Raw genomic sequence first — 15,411 nt, forward strand, 5'->3', positions numbered from 1 at the left:
GAAAGATTGAGTGGGTTAATGTTACCATTTCTCTTCAATATTCACCTCTAGGAGCTGTAGAAATGCTTACAGAAAAGTAGGAAAAGCTTTTCAAAATGAACCAGCCTTGGTTTTGTCACTAAGTGAAGTAATTTTTATTCCCAAATTCTCCTTTTCATTGACACAAAGACCTACATCCTAGATCCAAGATCCATTGTAAGGTTCCTAACTTCTTAGTCTCTGTTGCTTTTCTTCCTAGATTTGTAAAGAAAGATTTTTGCTTTTTAAAGAGGAATTTTAAAAAATCAACTCAGATGGCTCATATAGTCTTCCTCAACAGGGCAATTTTGAAGATTCATTATCTACTTCCATGTGATCAAAACATTCCACCTCCAAATCACAAAGGATGTCTCTTTACCAGAAAGAGTAATAAATATATTATCAGTAAGCAAGAAAGTACATAAATCGGATTAAGATTGCTAAGGCCCATTTATGAAAAACTGAAACCAAGGCTTTAATTCCTGTATGCAGCTAGATTCACAGAGGAATTTACACAGTAATACTATTCATTAATAATTATTGCTATAATTCCCTTATTATGACGATCAAGGAAGCTTTAATTTGAAAGAGGTAACAATCATCTGGGCCCCAATCCAGCAAAGCACTTTAAAATGTTAATTTCCATCATGAAAATAACCAACTGGATTTGAACGGTTCTGATACGCTTAGGTTAAAATAATCTTGGCTTTGTTAAGCCTGTAATGGGAAAATCAAGTAAAAGTATAATAAAAGGAATCCATGAAACCCTGCTAGAACTCTGCATCAATATCATACATTTATGCCACCATTATCATACATTCTCCAAGGAACTGCTTTCTTCTGGGAGACTACCAAGTAAAATGAAGAACTTTTATAGGAACTAATATAGAGGGGAAAAATCCATTATAGACCCAAGCACTCTTAAAACAAACATACAACAAAGAGCTGGATGATCACAAGATCCACATTTGGTACATAAGGTCAAGATTCAAGTGTCTGACCTGAACCCAAACCCTGAACCAGGTCTTCCACATCTGATTTTGAAATGTATTTTCTTCTTTACTCACAGTCTCCAATATAATGCATAGTTGCACAAGCTCCTTCAGAAACTAAGACTTGGGCTAGGTAATTGGGTGTTCAGTGGCAATTTATAGAAGAAAAGCAAGACATACAGGAACACATTTTATTAAATATATTGGCGATATCTTGGCCTTTGGTGTGGGTAGGAGCTGATTGCAGTAGTTATGGACAAACTGCCAAGCCTCTGCAATCTTTTTGGAGAATAGATTGAGACTAGCCCAGGGGAGAAGGACTTAAGAGTGTTTGTGAACAAACAGCTCAACATGACTTGGCAGTGCGCACCGGCAGCCCAGAACTGTGTCTTGGGCTGCATCAAAAGAGGTATGACCAGTAGGTCCAGGGAGGTGATTCTGCCCCTCTACTCTGCTCTTGTGAGACCCCACATGGAGTGCTCTGTCTAGCTCCGAGGCCCCCAGCACAAGACTCCTCTGGAGTGAGTCCAGACGAGGGCCACCAAGTGATCATGGGGCGGGAGCACCTCTCCTGTGAAGACAGGCTGAGAGAATTGGGGCTGTTCAGCCTGGAGAAGAGAAGGCTCTGGAGAAACCAGAGCAACCTTTCAGTGCCTAAAGGTGCTTAAAAGAAGCTGAACAGGGACTTTTCACAAGGGCACATAGTGATAGAACAAGGGGGAACGGCCTTAAGCTGAAAGAGGAGGGGTTTAGATTAGGTATTAGGAAGAAATTCTTTCCTGTGAGGGTCGTTAGACACTGGAACAGGTTGCACAGAGCAACTGTGGCTGCCCTATCCCTGGAAGTGTTCAAGGCCAAGTTGGATGGGGCTCTGAGTAACCTGGCCTTGTAGAAGGTGTCCCTGCCTATGGCAAGGGAGTTTGAACTAGATCATCTTTAAGGTCCCTTCCAACCCAAATCATTCTATGATTCTGTGAAAGGATCCAATCCCTCTTATCTTACCTGATGCAGAGAGCTTGCCTCCAAGGCTGTGAGATTGTCACAATATGTCAAGACTCCCAAAAACTACCTACCCATCTGCTTAAAACAAGCAGGACACGTCTTCAGAGTCCCCTATGGAAACTTGTTCTCTTTTGACCAAAGACTTTCTTTAAAACACTGAAAATTGACAAAAAAATCATCAAGCCTTATCGACACTTTTTTCCTTTTTTTTCTTTTTCCCCTACGAACCATGAAAACAGCAGTGGTCAAGGAAGACTGTATTTGAACTTCTGTAATAAAATTTAAACAGCATTTAGTTGCAGCAGAATTAATTCAGAAGAATCCAAATAAATTGTCAACAGTTTTTGAGAACAACATGAATCATTTGCTGTCTTTTTATTCTACAGCATCTGATCACGCTCTCCCTTTACTTTTTTTCTCTTTTTTTCAGACCAATTATATTCTCTGTTATATTATATTTTAACATTGCATTTTACATAAAGAGTCCAATAAGTTCCTCACCGGTATCTGGTAACGAAACCTCTGCTTACACCTCTTGGCAATCTTTTTCCCTGTATTAGACAGAGATTTCTCCTTCTAAATGAATTCAGCACAATAAGGAACGAAACATACAATGAGGAGTTTCATATAAACTGACATTTCAAATGGTCTGTCCAGATTCCAGACACTTTTATAATGTAACCTACCAAATTCTAAGTGCAGGTTCCTACCTCTCCTCTCCTCTCCCTGAGCAGCCAGTGAACACTAGGTTCTACTCCAGTGCACATAGCATTCAGAGACAACCACTTCCTATCTCTCTATCCACTACCCATTTATATAACACACATTTTTAATTAGCCTTCACAACTACCTATATGCTTGGATTATTAATGTTCCTAAAGCAATGTCCGTGGGTTTCAACATTACATGCCTAGAACTTTTAATCTCAAACCATACCACCTCCCTCTGCCTACTCGAACCATGCAAAACAACCAGAACAAAAGAACAACACATATTCAAGAGTTAGGAAACAAGGAAAAGATGCAAAGGCCATTTTAAGGTTTACACGTTGCATGATATTTCAACTCTATTAAATATGGCTCAGTACCAGAAAATACAATTAAAAATATCATTAAGTGTATTAGCACAAATTATATTTGAGTTGCTGAAAGGACATGCACTGCTAATGAAATGTAAATGGAATGGACTGCCTAACTCAGTCAAGCTGAAGGTTATTCCTGAGGTTTCAGAAACCAAGTGGAATAAAAGCAAATATCCCTGCACCGCCACTGAAGAACATTTCATCAATTACATGCAATTCTGTATAGCTCCCAAACTTAAGGCAAATGCTTTACAAAGAAAACTAAGGTGACAGTCTAGACTAAAAAGTTTATCTCTATGCAATGTGCTGTAGGATTCTGCAGAGACCGTCTTCTCTTGAAGCAGCAGCAACAGAGCTGCCCAGAGCCTGCTGGGAGAGCCCAGTACCTGATGTGGTTGCTACTACAATTTTATGTAACAGTCCTTCCTGCACTGGTGGCAAAAACACACCAGACATCTCCAACAGGCCATGTCATTGTACAGAGTGGCTCATATAAACCAAACTAAATTTCATGCTTCGTGACTATGTTGACATTACATGTCATACTCCAGCTGTGTCCTGATCTGAGACTTGAATGATATGTCCTCTGTACTGCCTTTTCTTAACCTTCTCTTGTCTCAAGGGGCATCACTTTCCTTTCAAATAAAGTCTGGAAGGAAGCTGTGTTGTATTGAAGGAGATCCTCTAACATAGAAGTTGAGCAGATTAGGGCTGTTGGAGTATGCATGTATCCCAAGATGAGAATTTTGGGCTATACCAGAGATGGGATGCAGGCAAAGAGAGTTTAGCTTCATTTATCCCACTCCTACCCAAGTTAAGAGCAGCAAGTAGGAGCCTAAAGCGAAAAGCGTTCAGATTACCTTAATGAACATTCTTTGTCCTCAACCTTTTCTAAACTTACGCCCTAAACACAGAGAAATGCATTCCCTTTGAATCCTCTTTCAGGGAATAATCTTTGGCTGTTCCTTGGAATTTTACTAATCTCTTTAGATATAATAAACAATGGTGATGACTTCAGTAAATAATGTAGCAAAATACATTTCTTTTTATTAATTTTAAAATAATTTCTGAATATTCTGTAACTACATCACCTCTTTGTCAGTATTATTTGAAAAATTAGGTGGAACTTTATACAGAGATGGTCAACTTCTGTTGATGAAATTGTAGTTCTCCAGTTATACCTTCACTGGAAGTTTTGCATCTGCAAAATGAACTATCCTAATCAATTAATTTGCAAAATAATTGATCTGTGGGACGAAATATTTATCTAAAATATCTACCTATTCATAATTTTGAAGAAATTGTCCAACATATTCCATACACTTTTATGCCTTTATGCTGCCAAATCATTTACCTTTTTTTACCTGGTTTTTCTCCTAGGTCCTCTCTGCACTACTTTTTCACATTTAATTCATGACACTTCTATTTTTATTAAAACTAATTCCCATTTAGGTGCAATATCAGTTTTTCTGTGTCCCACATCTTATCACAAGCTCTTTGTTGAGCTTTCTGATGTACTGGTGACTCAAGAAGGACAAAGGCAGGCCAGTGGTGGTCATGCCTCCCCTTTTGTCACAATAGATTAAGTAAATATATTGATATTCATGAAAATAAGAACACAAATTACTAGCTCTCAGACTAATACCGATGGCTAAATATTTACATACAGTGTTGATTCCATATGGAAATATTTTTAAAATGGTCTTCCAAAGTGATATTACTATATTTCACTGAGCACTAATGCTAATCTGTTCAAAACCAGAGGAAAGTATTTCTGAAGCTGCAGGTCAGACTACTGTCAGAGAACAAAACAAAAAATGATGCACAGCTAATAATTCTCAAGATAAAATATGAAGCAAGCTGGTTTTAGCTGCATTAAACATAAACATACAAGGACTCTCAATTTCCCACTCATTCTCATCTCCGAGGCATCATCTCAAAAACTGCATATTTGGTGAATTCAGTAATTACATTATTTTAAAACTGAAATATGAATGCTGAAAAAAAAAAAAAAAAAAAAAGAAGTAGTGATTTGTTCCACAGCAAACAGATGTACTGAAACAAGATCTCCTACAGACTGAAATCCTACTTCTCTCATACTCCTTAACCAAAAAAATTTCAGCTTCTCTCCCACTTCATATACTTCCTGACATCTCTTCTGGCCAGGAGACAACACCTGCTGTGCTTAGCCTGGAGGTGTGTATATTGATTGCTTCCAAGAAAAATACATAACAGCTTTCCACTCAGGAGGGTACTGATTTGGGTTTTTCCTCTTTACTGAGCCATGGACATTGTTAAACTTGTAAGAATATGACTACCTTCAAGACTTGCAGAAAGCCTCCTTCCTATGTATTGGGAGCTAGATCAACAGTTCAAAACCTGATAAAGAGGACTGACAGGCAGAAAGTGATTGCACAATCCTTATTCCTCAGGAAACAACAAAATGTAACACCAAACTGAAGCTCCATTACATTAGTAGTGCTGGTTGCTAAAATAGTTCTGTGAAAATTTCAGCAGCTTATTAAATTTACACAAGTATGTAACATAAATTTCTGTCACAATATAGTTAAAAGTATAGTTTTAAATGTGTATTTTGAATTTCATATGTACTCTACACTCTATAGCTTATATATATTATATATACATATAAGGTGAGAAACAAACTCCCAAAACTGTTTGAATTGTATTGATGATTTTTAATTTTTTTTTAACTGTAGGCCCTCATCAAAATAGAAACCAACCCAAACAAGTGATGAGATATGGCTGATTTCACACCTCCAAGGCTCAGCAGTTGGAATATGAGCTGACGGCGGTGGCTACCAGAGCTACATCCGAACACAGCCCCAGGACTGGCCCTAAACCAGGCAGAGCAAGAAGTGGCAATGATTTACAACCCAGCTGCAAGAGCTGTTTTGTTAGCTAGGCAGTTGTGAGTCTTCACAGCTTCTACATATTTCATAAATTTTATCATGTATATAAACAAGCTTCAGTTTTACTCTCTACTGAAAGAAAAGGTCAAACAAGATTTGTGTCTCGCCCACACTACTGCTGTCTCTCCCATGCCTTCCCCAAGGGTGGACTGGTTTTGACCTTAATCTCAAGTCTCTGAAATGCTGCTCTTTAGGACCCAAGAGTTGCTTAAATATTCCTTCCGAAAACCCACAGAATGGCTTAGAGTCCCTTCTTAGTTACACCTAGTCCAGAGTTTGGTTTGAGCACTTTGAACAAGTAACTCTCCTTGTCTGCATCAGGTGGTTTCCAGTCAGTCAGGGAAAGCCTCTGAAAAACCCTCTGACATCCTCCTGATTTTTGCACTCCTCATGAGGAATTTCCAGATTCCCCTTCCCAGCTCCTCTCTGGGAGGTGTCACTCAGAGCTGAGCAGTATTGCTGGCAGCCAGCTGCTTGTTTTACCTGTAAAGACATCCACAGTCTGATTGCTTCTATCACAATTTCCCAGGTGCAGTTTGGCTATTACATGGAAATGCCTCTTATGAAATGACTATACAAAGCTAAATGAAAGCCTCCTGTCAAAACAGAGTTTGTGATAAAGACGCTATTCACTAAACTGATATGGAATTCACAGACATATTCCCAGCCTGCACAAACGTCACTCACTTTGAAAAGTATGGTTTTCTGTTGTTCTACAAAACAAGGGTAAGAGAGATCAGAAATACACAGGTTGCATCCCACACCTTAAATATGATCCTCAGACAATTTCTGTAAGAATTGGTTATCAGGAGGGAAGCAACTGACAGCAAGTTATTGTGGCACAGGAATGTAGTGTTTAACAACTCAGCAGAATTTCACTACAAAAACTGATAAAATTAATTTTGTTAATAGCCTAAGAGAGAGGGGAGACTTCATTTTATAAACCAGAGTTGAGTTTGAACTTCAAAGTATAACTGAAAGACAAATGAAGCTGAATCTCCTTAACCACCATAAAATGAAACACACACTGTTGTTCTGGGTTACTATTACTGTTCAATTTAAGATTAAATTCTTTATTAACTCCAATGCATGTTGTGTCTATAGAAAAAAATATTTTCATTTTGAAGAATATTTTTATCTTCCAGCTCTGTTGTGAAATAGAAGAATGAACATTTTCAAGATGCAATCAGGTCTGTGACCATAAAATAATATTGTGCTGGCATCTGCTGCCATTTTCTCTTTTCCCTGTACAGACCTGGTAGAGAGAATGGTAGCTGGTGGGTTTGTTACCCTCAGTGCTTCATGCCTGATTTTTTATGCAGGAAAATTACTCACTGCTTATAAGATTACTGCATTAGGTTTCTATTTTTGCTAATTGATATCTAATAATAATTTTATTTTTGGCTGGTAGGCATCTGTAAGATCTCTAAGGGGCAGATGTGGTTAAAGATCCTTTACTTTCAGTAATTAATTTCAGGATTAAAACAGTGCAGAGAGAAAAAAATAAGCTAAATAAAATGGGGTAATATGGAAAGGAGAAGAATGAGACAAAAAATCTCCACAGAAAAATAGAGATGGGAAAACACTTGGACCATCTAGATCAGTTTGTATCCCACAGCAGTATACATAGATCACTTTGCACAATTTCATATTTTGAATGTCTATTTTTGACAGAGCTCTAGAAACAAATTTAAGTTTCAAAATGAAATTATCTTCAGTTAAAAACAAGCAGTTCCAGCAGGCCATCACTCCTCTTGCTTCTGCAGAGAAGACCACCTCTAACAACATTTGCTAGCCAGGTAGATTTCCTTTGCCACTACGCAGATGAAAAATGTGCCCAGCTTTCCAAAAGTTCTCTGCAGTTACAGTCTCTGGTGACAGCAGACTCAAATCTATCAAGAACTTAAAACAATCCAGTCTCACAGCTGTGGAAGCCACTTTTCTGATCCACTATCTTCCTATGGCTCATCTCTTGGGAAAACAGAGAGCAAACCTGGCTGCTGCCAAAATACACTCACTCCTTTCCCATCAGCTCCCTACGCAGCTCCTCTCACCAGCAGAACCGCACAGAGTAGACAGCAGATGGCTTCTCTCCTGTCCACACGTGATGTGCACTTAGACACTGAACTCGTAACACCATTACTCAAACTAGTATTATATTTTTCTGTGCTAATTCAGCAGTAGCACAGTGAGTCCTAATCTAGTCTGAAGAAGTAATAGCTGAAATATTAATGTTGTTTTGGCATTTGCAATGCTCTGCACTTAAAGGGAAATGCTACTAAGTTTTTGAGAAACTTTCAAAGGTTAAAGCAGTAACCAAGATGCACTCCATATTAGTCAAATACTTCACAGGAGATTACTGAGACTCTCTGAAGCTTATCCTGTGAGATCAATCAAATATCCAAACCTACTGCATCCACTTGAGTAGCTAGAAGGGTTATCATCCAGAAGAGACTAATTCAATTAAAATGTACATTGCTCTTGTATACGCATCAATATATGTGCATACAGACATGTAGATGTATGCAGGTGACATTAAAAAGAGATAAGAAACTACTAGGAACACTGCTGCTTAAATTACCATGATGCAGGATTAGCAAAGCACGTGTAACTCAGCCATTTGTTATATCCTGTCTGCAAAATCAGGTATGCACTACTGAATCATTTATAATTCATATTTGGATCAGATTCTTATCTAGCTCGCAGTTATAAAGTCCTATGCTTCCTCTATCATTTTTCGGTTTTACAATGGTATTATTTCAAAGAATAAGCATGAAATCTTATCTACAAAATGGAGAGCTATATCACAAAAAACTCTCAAGCAAACTCAGCAAGGACCAGGAAACCAGATGAAGGTACACTTTTAGTGTGCAGTTTTAGCCATCCTTGAAGAGATAAACAAGGGAATTATATACTAATACTTAAGTGTTCTTAGAATATTGGTATAACTAGGACCAGTACATGATGATAGTGAAGTCATTACTAGTATTCCGCATTTAGTCCTTGAATCAACACCTCAAAAGGCTGTTTAAGACTAAAGAAAAATTTCTGTATAGTCACAATTGTGAAATGTGCCTCAGGCAAGGCCTAAAGAACTTCAGCCTCTTTGGTTTATTCAAAAGAAAGCTAAGATGAAGTAGCATGCTCCACAAATATCGGCAGACAATAAAAGATTTCACACTAACTACAATGTTTTTAACACAGGGGGGGATTCTTACAGCCTATTGTTAAAAAAGGCTGTAATGTAAACTTTATTCTCTGATCTCTTCATCTGGAGTCCCTTTATAGTTAATAAGTATTTTTAATAGTGCACGTATCAACAACTGGAACATCTTACTGAAATGCCTTTTAAAAACCCCCACGCACTTCAAATTAATGTCTGTGTCGGGAAAAAGTTCTGTGGTCTGCAAATAACAACTGCCTTGCATAATTCTTGGAAGCTCCAGTAAACAATATTTTGCAGAGTTAGTCTCTTTTTAATGAAAAACACACACTGTTCCGGATGCAAAGTGAAAAGTCACATATTGAAGATGTCAAGAATTCTGAACACTGTATTTTCATCCATATGAGTCTCTTCTTGTTTACTTGTGAAAGCCAGCAACACATAAAAGGGCATTAATATCTTGCCTTGATGCAAATAGTGTTCAACACACCCATAATCTAAGGGCCTGACACAGACCATTCCTTCCTCAAGAAAAGGAGGTGGTATCTGACCCCAGTGTCAGTACCAGCAGTTGGCTAAACAAACATCTGGATAATCTTCCTCCCACTGGGCCTGACTAGGGAATCACGAGTGTTGACACATGAACAAGGGAAATATTCTGAGCATCTGCAAGTATTCTGCTCCTAATCAAAAATAAATTTTGTTGTTTATGCAACAAGTACTACTTCTAAGCAACATGGCAGTTTAATTTTCTTTTTCAAATGGAGGGTTTATGGGTTATTTTAGGAACTCATATACACAGTCTCTGTCACTTCAGTTACTGTGGGTCCTCCAAAGGCTACTGGGTTTTGTGACCAGTCTAGCAAATACTTCTCTGCACACCCTCCATTTGGAAATGTCTGTGCTTGATGTTCAGTGTTTGCTGCTGATTTGAAAATGATTCTACTCACTGCTTTGCAACAGCTCCATATGTGCTTCAGTACTGTCCTGGCAAAGTCAAAGGGTTTCATCACCAATGGCAGTAGCACTTAGGAGGTGCCTTTCAGTAGCATCGTGGTAACCACATTAAAGCATGTATGCAGCTGCAAACACAAACTTTTAAAACGATTAATTGTTGAAGGCACACAGTACTACGTATTTCACAGGAAAATGTGTTGAAAAAAGAAATATAATTGAATCAAGTGATTTTAGTTGGATTTACCTCATTTTTTCACAGTCCCTACATGTGTCAGATACCCAATGAAATTACAACCCTAAACAAAGCTTTCTGAACAGAAAAATTGCAAGGTGAATTATGTGGGCTGTTACAATGTATCAGTGTATCAATCAATAACTCCATTTCTGCAGATTTTCAACAGTTTTAATAGATACTACTGTGCACAGTGTTACTGTTGAAAATTAAAAAAAAATCTATTGTTTTTTTCTTTTAAACACAAAAATCTCAAAAGTAAAATTAACTCAGAGCTGGGAAAGCTGGTGCGTATCCAAAAGAGCTCACAGGTTAAGATCTTTTATAAGAAGACAATGCTACACATTTAAATTTCTGCCAGTTACACTGGCTGCTCCATGAAGAAGAGTGGGCCACTCCAACAATACGAGGATAAGAATGTGAAGCACCAGGAGCCAAGGCAGTTGAGTAATTCATCTCTTTAGGGAGCAATAAGACAAGATTGTACACTCTGCACCGGCTGGCACAAACTCTTGAACAACAATCTACTATATGGAAAACAGACTGGCCTTTGTACTTCGTTTTTTTTGGACTTTACCAAGAGCATTGCTTGTAAAATACTTCAGTAATTCGAAAACAATGCCTCCAATATAAAAGGTAGCTGCATAGCTATAGAAATTAATGTATCAGAATGTATCCTATGAAGGCCTTTCTGTGAAAATGTTGACTGTAACTGTTTCTGCTCATTTGAACATACTCAAATTCTGGAAGATTGTTGAGAAGTATTTACTCTGTTGTAACAGTTATATCCAAACACAGATCTAATATTTCATGCTTTGAGACATTGCAGTGCCCAATTTTAATACAAAAATACTGTCTTGCTTCACAGATATACAACTATGTATGGAAAGCACTAGCTTTGAATGTCTGCATATTTAATTAGCTCATAGCATACTTCAAAGAGCTTTGTTAGGTGAGATGCTACAGCTTACGCAATCATTAACACAACAGCATTACTTCTGCTGAACACACAAAGCATGATATACTTGCCTCTCAATTTTCTCCTCAAATAGATGAGAGTCATCACGCTTGGTCTTATCACAGAATCATGTCTCCGAGTCAGACTGTGAGAGAGGCATATGACACTTGTGCCACTTGCCCGCAGTGTCCTAAGTGCTCAGTCCTACCAGAAAGGGTTCCTCTGCGACAGCTCAGCACAGCTTAGCATCTCTCCCAGTTCTGAACAAAACATGAACGACTGGCAACCCTACACAACACTGTGTAATCCCATAAGGTCAGAGAGGAATAGGGAGGCTTCAATGTTGCATTACAGCTGTGCTGCCCTACCCCCAGCCTCTCTGTCATTTTACATGACAGCACTGTCTAAAGATGGTGATCAGAGCTATATGCTTAGCATGTGACCTGCTACCCCTCTGCATCCCAGGAGCTCAGGACAGAGCTGTGCAGGAGACTCGTGGCCTTCTCCCAGGTGCTTCCTTCCCTGGGGAAAAGTACTGGATTATATTACATCTTACCTGTGGCTTACTGCAGCTGCACAGACCCACAGCACTACCTGGTGGGCTTGCAGGCAGGTGCCCTCTCCCAGCAGGAGAATAAGCAATGCTATATGCCACTGCAGGGAAGTGCAGACTTCTGCACTTTCACCTCCCACACCTCCACAAGGGCCTTTATTCTTCACTTTGTGTTTTTTTTTCAGACAAAGAATAAAAGTAATATTCATCTTAACTGATGACAGTAATAAATTAGAAACAGCAGGAGCCTGTGGCCATTTTGAATGAAGACAAAAAGCATCAGGTATATCCAACTGCTCCTGGGATCACGAGCTCATTGTACAGAAAAATAAGCAGTTCTTTTGAGAGCAACAGCATGTGTCATGCCAGTTATGGGCTTATTGGTAAGAAAAGTATGATAACGTACTTGGAAAAGTGAACATGAGGAACAGTGCAACAAAGGTGGATAAACTCTTTCTCAAACAGAAAAGGTGTGTGACAACAATTTGATGTCTCTCATCTCAGTTACAGAACACATTTCAGGAATGAAATATCTGTCTCATAAACATTTATTCCATGGAAAAAAGGTGCATTTATAAGCACAAAGAACAGAACTGCTACAAAAGTCTGGTTGCAGCAGTATGCATTGCTGCAAGTTTGACAAATACACACATGTCCCACATTGCCACACAAGGCACCTGTAAATCAAAGTAAGAGCCTAAGAACAGTTCTGTAAGAACTGGATTTTTGACAGTGTGGTATGATGTCATACTTATAATCCAAATGGAAATGCATCGTTGAACTTCCAGAAACTCTGTTTAGGCAACTGGAATCACAAATAACTATTAATAAAATGCACTTATGTCTTTTTTAATGTAGAAACCAGCTTTATGGAATGTAAATAAAAACAGTTGAACAGAAAAGTTAGCTCTCTCCAGAAATTATGGGATAAATCAAGGTCAAATACTGAAACCATGCCTAAAATATATGCCATTCGACTAGCATTGAACAATATAGTCAGGTCATACTATACAATACATGTACATTCATTACACAGTATATAATGTATATACTGTCATATATACAAAAAATCATGTAATTGTAATTTGGAAATGGGCAAAAGTGACAGACGGATATTTAATTCTGTAAGAATTAATTAAACAGTAAAAACAGAGATTTTTGGGGTATTTTTCAGACAGGTTGCCTAAGAATGACTAAAAAATTAAGACTGATCTGCATTAATTTGTTCATTAAATTAAAATTAACTGAAGCAGTATGTAAAATAGAAATGCGCAGAGGTATTTCACAAAAAAAAAAACCCTAATGCATAAGAAGAATTACTGTCATTTGCTTATATTATACAGATAACCGGGGTTCAGTACTACAGAAATATTTGAGAAAGTAGCTTGTCAATATATCAGCCAAAGACACCAAGATTCAGACTCTCAGAAAGATTTGGGCTAGAGAAGGTATCTGCAGGATTCACTATAGCATTACTTCGAGATGTTGTTTTCCTTGTCCAGCAACAGAAAAAGGATGAAGTTACAGAAAGTAAAAGACTTGGAAGTTTAAGCATGCCGGTGCTAAACAACTTTAAGATAAAGAACCATGTTTTGTCATTAGAAGCCATGACTTCCTCTGGTCCTTTTCTACAACAGTGAATTTCATTCCAGGCATTTAAAACTATATATTGCCTCTTGTTTATGTTCTTATTTGAATGATAGACCTACATTACAGATACATTACGTTAATGCAATCTTTAAGTGATCTTCAGGGGAAAAAGTCATACCTGCACACCCTTACCAGGCAGGTTAGAAATCACTATGCTTCACTGAGCTGCCACTGTTATTTCAACTGTCCATCCCCCCAGATCCCATCCATTTCCTCAGAGGCATGCAATGTTGCTTATTGCAGTGTAACCTGACTTTATACAGTAGCCTATAAATCCACTTCATATACTGCATACAGTCACCACTGAGCTATGGGCCTCCTGTTGCCCAGCAGTATGTACATACAGAGCCAAGGAAGGAAGGGCTTTAGCCATCTCTAACCTGATCATTGAGTACCACCTTCCCTGCTTCAAACACACACACACTGTAGAACCCCAAAGGCCTTTTCTGAATGGTCAATAAAAATACAGATCAAGCCCTATGCTTTTGTAATACATATATGTATGAAAAGCTTGTTCACTATGGCTTCCGTGGCAGATACAGTCTCAGGAGTACAGACTACTTCAACCTTCAAATAGGAACTGATGGATATGGATATACAGATCAAGTATAAATTCAAACCAAAGAAGCATTTGAATCAAAAGACCTTGCCAACAGATGTAATGCTATAATGTTACATTTCTATACAGCTAAAATTTAAAGACTAATCACATTGTTGAGGTCAAAGGCACAACACTGCTTCTGTGCATTATTTCAGCATTCACTTCTGAATTAATGATGTTTTAACCACTTTTTCAAATGCACTTGGACTAATTATTTGCTCCTAAAAAGCTCACATCTTTCAGTTTGTTACTTAAACATGGTAATAAATAATTACTTTAAAACCATATGTAGGAACTGAAAAAAGAAAAGTCACCAACCTCTAATAATTTGGGTTCTGTTTCCACATAGATCCAGAGGCAGTATCTAGAATGAAATAAAGACAGCTTAGTTGTTTGCTCAATGCTCAGCTTTGCAATTACCAATTCTGTTAGAATTTTTTATGCATATTTTCATAACATTCTCTTGCAGTCAGTTTTCCCCTGATGTTTCCAGCAATTCACAAACATGTTGGTTTCCAGTTAGTCACTTTCTTGTCTGAAGATAAGACATACTTATAAAATTCTACCAAATTTAAAACTTTAAAAGCAGATTAGGCTTGTGTGGTTTATTTTTCCTGATTACTTGTTACACAGGCTATTACAGACTACCTTTAAAAATAAGATTGGGTGCAAATTTAGTTATTTTTTCAAGTTATTGATACCTTATCAGAAAAACTGGATTTTAGAGCTCTCTCCTGCAGTAAATTAGACAGATGCCTGCTCAGACATATGTTGGTACACCATCACCAAACTCTTACTTTCTCTAACACACTTCCTTCTTCTCCCTATAGTATCTCTTGTGATCCCTCCTTTGATTTGTCTCCATCCATCACATTTTGGCATGCCCTTCCAAAAAGATTAAAAAAAATTTATACAACTTTGGGTTTGATTTCATCTTCCCAAACCTTCTCTAATTCACATCTGTGGATACTGTCAAACTACCTATAAATCTTCACTGCCTCTCTTACTAGACTGTACACCTAGATCAGTGGATCCAAGGTAGGAATTACACTACAGTGGCACTACTTGCAATTTTTCATATGCTTCCAAGATCTAGTGCAACCCAAAACATTGTATGATACAGTGTACTCACTTCAGAAGTTTGCTACATAAAACAAACAGATTTCCAGCTTACTCTATGTCTGTATTTTTTTTGTGTCATTTTAGTTCACCTGTATTATAAATAAGGGAGCCCCCGGTGGTCCAGGGGAAAATTCACTGCACTGTCACTGCAG

General features: G+C 37.9%; 1 protein-coding gene across 1 annotated transcript in view; it reads right to left on the reverse strand.

Moving 5' to 3' along the window:
* The window catches only part of LOC114062227 (contactin-1), a 154,776-nt gene extending 140,275 nt beyond the window's left edge, over positions 1–14,501 (reverse strand). The window contains exon 1 of the mRNA XM_027893446.1: positions 14,456–14,501. The gene's annotated coding sequence lies outside the window, so the exon portion shown is untranslated. The remainder of the gene's footprint in view (positions 1–14,455) is intronic.
* Between the last annotated feature and the right edge of the window lie 910 nt (positions 14,502–15,411).

This window comes from Empidonax traillii, unplaced genomic scaffold, assembly GCF_003031625.1.
Source record: "Empidonax traillii isolate 1590-97213 ecotype Southwest subspecies unplaced genomic scaffold, ASM303162v1 scaffold388:size1278207, whole genome shotgun sequence".
NCBI classification, from domain to species: domain Eukaryota; kingdom Metazoa; phylum Chordata; class Aves; order Passeriformes; family Tyrannidae; genus Empidonax; species Empidonax traillii.